Here is a 7115-nt window from a genome sequence, read left to right on the forward strand (position 1 = left end):
CATGAGCTCCTCACACTTATTGTCGAAGGTGAGGGTGGAGACTGGGGAGTGGTTCAAGAAGATGGTTGGCAGTGAAGAATGGCTTATCTTTGCATTCCAGAATGATTGTGGAATAGTGAGTGATTTTAGCAGGCGAGAGCAGGACCCGATAGTGCTTTATGTGGTCCTGCCCGATCTGGCGGTGAAGGGCTAAACCAGCTGTCCGCCATATCCGTTCATGCCTGTGCCCCTTGAACTTAAGGGAGCAAAGATTGAAGGCTTTACCAGGGGGAACGGCCATGGTGAGAGAGAGTAATTGTTTTAATAGGGACTAGGGAATCAAAGATGGTGGTGAGAGTGTGACTGAGCAGATCGCTAGCTGCAGAAATATCGTGGTGAATGTAGGGCCAAAGGCTGGATAGTTGGGAGTTCATAAGTGCAGTTGTGAGAAATCCCACAGTGTTTCCACGAGATCAAATTTAGGAACAGTTTGTATTGTTTTGACAATGACTACAAGCTGTCCCCATATAAAAAGCAACAGTTCAATGTCAACGAGTTTCCCATTGGCTTTTATTCAGAACGGGGACCTGCTTGGAAGATCTCATTTAAATACAACGTAAAGCTCCCTCTACACTGTCCCATCTCAAACACTCCCAGGGCAGGTACAGCACAGGGTTAGATAAGCTCCCTCTACACTGTCCCATCACACACTCCCAGGGCAGGTACAGCACAGGGTTAGATAAGCTCCCTCTACACTGTCCCATCAAACACTCCCAGGGCAGGTACAGCACAGGGTTAGATAGAGTAAAGCTCCCTCTGCACTGTCCCATCACACACTCCCAGGGCAGGTACAGCACAGGGTTAGATAAGCTCCCTCTACACTGTCCCATCACACACTCCCAGGGCAGGTACAGCACAGGGTTAGATAGAGTAAAGCTCCCTCTACACTGTCCCATCACACACTCCCAGGGCAGGTACAGCACAGGGTTAGATAGAGTAAAGCTCCCTCTACACTGTCCCATCACACACTCCCAGGGCAGGTACAGCACAGGGTTAGATAAGCTCCCTCTACACTGTCCCATCACACACTCCCAGGGCAGGTACAGCACAGGGTTAGATAAGCTCCCTCTACACTGTCCCATCACACACTCCCAGGGCAGGTACAGCACAGAGTTAGATAGAGTAAAGCTCCCTCTACACTGTCCCATCACACACTCCCAGGGCAGGTACAGCACAGGGTTAGATAGAGTAAAGCTCCCTCTACACTGTCCCATCACACACTCCCAGGGCAGGTACAGCACAGGGTTAGATAAGCTCCCTCTACACTGTCCCATCACACACTCCCAGGGCAGGTACAGCACAGGGTTAGATAAGCTCCCTCTACACTGTCCCATCACACACTCCCAGGGCAGGTACAGCACAGGGTTAGATAGAGTAAAGCTCCCTCTACACTGTCCCATCACACACTCCCAGGGCAGGTACAGCACAGGGTTAGATAAGCTCCCTCTACACTGTCCCATCACACACTCCCAGGGCAGGTACAGCAGAGCACAACACCCACAAAGTGCAGCAGTCATGTCAGCCGTGGCTCAGTAACACACTTGCATCAAGTCTACAGCACAGAAATAGGCCATTCGACCCAACTAGTCCATACCGGCGCTTATGGTTCACCACACGAGCCTCCTCCCACCCTATCAGGATATCCTTCTATTCTTTTCTCCCTCTTGCAATTATCCAGCTTCTGCTTAAATGCATCTACGCTATTTACCTCAACTAATCCTATGGTAGCGAGTTCCACACTCTAACTGCTCTCTGGGTAAAGAAGCTTTTCCTGAATTGCCTATTGGATTTATTTGCGACTATCTGCCACCACATTTGGATTCCTCCACATGTGGACCCATCTTCTCTCCGTCTACCCTAGTGAACCCTTTCGTTATCTTAGACATCTAGCAAGTTAACCCTCACTCCCCTCAGCCTTCTCTTATGTAAAGAGTTCCAGCCTTTCCTGATCAATTCTAGTATCATCTTGCACATTTTCCAGTGCCTCGATTTTATAATATGGAGGCCAGAACTGTTCACAGTACTCGGTGTGGTCTAACTGAGGTTTGATACAAGTTTAACATAACTTCTCTGCTTTTCGGTTCTATATCTCTAGGCATGAAGCCCAGTACTTGGTTTGCTTTTTTTAATGGCCTTAACCTGTGTCACATAGTAATTTATGTATCTGTACCCCCAGACCTCTCTGCTCCTCAACCCCATTTAGACACTTATTTTTCATGGAGTATGTAGTCTCTTTATTCTTCCTACCAAAATGCCAATTACACACCCATTCTGCAAGTTTTTAATGTATTTCTAGATTTTGTCAATCTTCCTTTGTTTTCACTGCACGTCCCAACCTCTGAGTCAGAAGGTTGTAGGTTCAAGACCTACTCCAGAGACTTAAGCACCAATTCTAGGCTTTAACTCATGTGCTAGTACAGAGGGAGTGCTGCACTGTCAGAAGTGCTGTCTTTCGGATGAGACGTTAAACCGAGGGCTCGTCTGCTCTCCCAGGTGGACATGAGAAAAATCCCATAGGGGAGTTAGCCCCGGTGTCCTGGTCAATATTTAATCCACAACCCCTTTAAATCAGATTATCTCATTGTGCACAGTAAGCTCCCACAAACAACAATTTGGCAGCCGTGTTTCCTACATTACAACAGTGACTACACTTCAAGAGTATTTCATTGGCTTTGAAGCATTTTTGGACATCCCAAGGTAGTGAAAGGTGCTCTTTAAATAAAAGTGCTTTTTCTTTTCAGTTTGTGAAATCACCAAACTACTCACCCGTTTGCTTTTTAATTCCTCAGGAATGTGGGAGTCACTGGCAAGGCCGGTATTTATTACCCATCTCGAGTTGTCCTGAGAAGGTGTTGGTGAGCCGCCTTCTTGAGCTGTTGCAGCAGCAGGTTTAGATCCAACTAACCACTTCATAGGGCAGTTAAGAGTCAACCACATTGATGTGGGACTGGTGTCACATATAGAACTAGGAGCTGGAGTAGGCCATTTGGCCCTTCGAGCCTGCTCCACCATTCAATGAGATCACGGTTGGGTAAGGAAGGCAGGTTTCCATCTTTCGGATGAGACTTTAAACCGAGGCCTCGTCTGCTCTCTGATGGATGTAAAACATTCCATTGCACTATTTCGAAGAAGAGCAGGGGAGTTATCCCCGGTGTCCTGGCCAATATTTATCCCTCAATCAACATAGCAAAATACAGATTATCTGGTCATTATCACATTGCTGTTTGTGGGGAGCTTGCTGTACGCAAGTTGGCTACCGCATTTCCCACATTACAACAGTGACTACACTCCAAAAGTACTTAATTGGCTGTAAAAGCGCTTTGAGATGCCTGGTGGTTGTGAAAGGCGCTATATAAATGCCAGTCTTCCTTTTCTAAAGGGCATTAGTGAACCAGTTGGGGTTTTACTACAATTCGATAGCTTCATGATCATGTTTACTGACACTAGCTTATTTCCAGATTTTAAAAAATGAATTCAAATTCACAATCTGTCGCAGTGGGATTTGAGCTCATTAAACAAATGTCCTTTAGGAAACCTGCCTTCCTTACCTTGGTCTGGCCTAGCTGTGACTCCAGTCCCCACACCAAATAGGAATGGGCAATAAATGCTGGCCTTGCCAGCGATGCCCACATCCCGAGAATGAATTTTAAAACTACACGGTAACTGAATGATTGGGATAACATCTAGAATGTGCTCATCATCCTCTGCAGCTAACCAGGAACCCATTTAACAACATGTCTGCTGTGTCGGGGCTGTTCTCACTTCCGATGCAGATTGTCGGTGTGTCGCTGAGATATTATTGACAATAACTAAATTCAGTGCGATCGATACTTTCCCAGGGATCCGTCCTTAATTCCCCCACACTACCAAATCATTATCAAACGATTAAATCATTCTCGTCTCAAGAGTTTTCAAATGAGGAAACAGATCGGGATATTTCAATTACGGTCAAATTTTTGATTGAAAAAGAAAATTGTCAAGAGTTGCAGCTCGCACCTGATGGAGTGAATGGGGGGGGTGGGTGGGTTCGATGCAGTGTTAGCGAACATTCTCCCCCTCAGTGCGCCATAGCCCCAGTTTCTGGAGAGCCCAGGCTTTATTAATATCACAGGTCAAAGACGGTAAGCGAGACACGAGGGGTTTTCTTTCAGTCTGGAGAACTCCAGGATGAATCGGGCACACTGATAACTTTGTGGGAACTAAATTCGACAGCCCTGAAAACGGGCGCGGGGATCGCGATGCGGGATTGTCCTCGTGCCCATTGAAAGGAATGCACCGCGACCTTCGTGCTGCCTGCTCATTACAATGATTGGTGTTCAGCCCAGCGGTGAACGCGCTGCTGAGTGGCTGAACGGCCAGGGCAGGGAGAGGAGGGTAGCGCAGGTGCCAGCTCCCCGGAAGGCGAGTGCATACACGAGTTCTGCTGCGTAGCACACAGATGAGGACTCTGATGGGGTGGCCTACAGAAGGGTGATGGGCATGTACACAGAAACACTCGGTACATTTGGCAGGCCTGCCAGAGAGCCTGATGTCGCGATCAATGATCATGGAGGAGTCTGCCACCGACTTTGCACAGAGCTGGAGCCCTTGATTTCCAGGATGGCATCGACTTGTGGACCCAACCACAACGCAGGGTGTGATGGCCCGATGTCTCAGCTTCCATTGCAGCACAAGCGGAAGCCACCCAACGTCTGAATGCTGCAGTGCAGGCTCGGCTTAAACCCACGCAAGCTCAGGCCCCTGCCATCATGGCAGTCTGCACTAGTGTTGAAACAAGACTTGGAGGGTGTCACAGCAGTCCAGCAAACTGTCCTCAAACAGGATTACTGAGGCGCTGCTCAGGAGTGGCAGTGGCTCCGTGGAGCACACAAACCTGCTGTCCTCGCAGGATCACAGCATTCGTCCTCCCACCACTGCCACCTATACCAAGGTCATCCTGTAAGAGCAGCTGCAATCTTGCCCACTGAAAGCCAGTAGCCTTCCCACTTGCTATGCTGCCACTGGGGTAGCACTTCATAGGAGCACTAGGAAGACAGACCATAAGGGAATGGACATGGGTGATTAGTTGACTATGCTATAATGGATTGAGTGATTTCTAAATTTGGGTTGGAATGGCTGTTTGTGATGTTATATAACAAACGGATGGTAAGGTGGGGAAGTGTTGAGCTGGGGTTTGATTCAGGGAGTCTAATATACAGGCTGCCTCTGCCCTTCCTCCAGGAGGTGGTTGTGGAGCCAGCGGTGGCCAGTGCTGCGCCCTCATGATGGCCAAGTTATGGAGGATGCAGACCACGAACTGGGACAGCTTCTCCCATGAGTAGTGGAGGATTCCGTCTGAGCGGCTTAAACTGACAAGAACATCTAAAGTAGCACTAACAGATTTAATAATCACTGGCACATATTCTATCCACAGCATTGCATTTGTAAAGTGTAGCTTTTAATTATTCACACACAGATAAAGTCAACAGTTGAGCGTGTGTGTTTTCTAAGGTTCCCCCCCATTGATTTACTGGGGCATAGATCCACAATCGTCAACTGCTCTGTGGTCCCTCACCAAAGTGACTATTTCTTCACGTGCATGCACTGGGTGTTTCAACGGGGCATTTTACCGTGAAGGACCTCACAGCCGAGCCCCAGATTCTCACCCAACCTGCACTCTCTAGCGGGGGGGTCACTAGCTAGCAGTCAGGACCAGGACTTACTTTTCTTTAACCAAGGTGAACTTTAACATCCCCGGCCGCTATCCACCAGAGAGGTTATCTCAGCACCTAGCAGAAATCGGCCTAGATCTGTACGACTTGATGCTTCACTAGGTGGTGGCTTTACCGACTGGCCAATGGGGAAGGCAAATCAAGTTAATATAGACGGTATCATTTGCAGAAAAGCACAGCCACGTCAATGGCAAGAGGTTTCCGCGTGAGAAAGGAAATCTAATCCATTGGAAACACAAATCCAGCTAGCATTTTGCACATTGTACCCTGTTGAAATGTGATATGATGGAAACAAATTAAAATCCATGGTCCAATTTATACCCTTGCACCGATTCCTAAAGATTTCAGGACTTACTAGTTGAAAAAATGCTTTAGCACAGATACTAGTCCTCTCAGGCTGCATTTATACCCGAGCTACTGGTCAGAGACTGGTAGCTGCAGATCTGGTTTCAGCCAGGAAATATCTGTTGACATTGCTTTGGTTTCTGCTGGCCTGGGAGATCTCTGAAGGTATGGATTTATATAGAACTCTTCCCCAACAGTTGAAATGTATTTTTTTTTTTATAAAAGAGAATGGGGCTGAGAGAATACCACATTCAAATTAAAGTCAGGTATATTTGAGAAGTGTCCAGGAGGTTCAGTGGTATGAACCAATCACTGTAAACCAGTTTTGATTCTGCACTGTTAACACTCACTACATGCAAGACTTGCCTGCCTTCTAGAATCAGGCCCTGGATTCTGAACTCTAGACTTCACTACAAGTTTAGAGTCAGCACAAAGTGAAAATCTTGCTGTTTAAGGTCACACCAGTGATGTTTAGGGCTGCTATAAACCTTGTTTTCCTAAATAGTTGCTTACCATAGCCCCGAAAAGAAACCATCCAAAAATCATGTGTAGTCAATTTAATAGATGGGTTGTGGCCTTTTCATTTCATCTGGAGAAGAACAGAAAAGGTCAAAATTCAGGCACTATGTTCCCACGGTGACAGAAGTTGCTGCTATACTCTTACCGCTTACTTACTTCAGATGTCTCGATGTTGGAGTGAGTTATCTGACTCAGTTCAGCACCATGTTATACAAGTTCTTGGCACACTGAAACTTGACCCTAAGCACACAAGTGTCGCTAACTTTACCCTCCATCTGGTCACTCTGCATGTTGTGGTACCGTTAACAAGTTTAAGATTGTTTTCTGAATCCACTTCATCCAAATGAGATTTCCTAATTGGCTTTGTTTCCTTATATGATTGATGGACCCATTAAAAGGAGGAGCTTGTTTTGGGGAGAATTAATACGACTGCGGGGGTTTTTTTTTTTGGGGGGGGGGGGGGGGGGAAGGGTGAGAAAAGAGAGAGAGAGTCCTCAGATG

Source organism: Pristiophorus japonicus, chromosome 8 (genome assembly GCF_044704955.1).
Source record: "Pristiophorus japonicus isolate sPriJap1 chromosome 8, sPriJap1.hap1, whole genome shotgun sequence".
Lineage (NCBI taxonomy): Eukaryota > Metazoa > Chordata > Chondrichthyes > Pristiophoridae > Pristiophorus > Pristiophorus japonicus.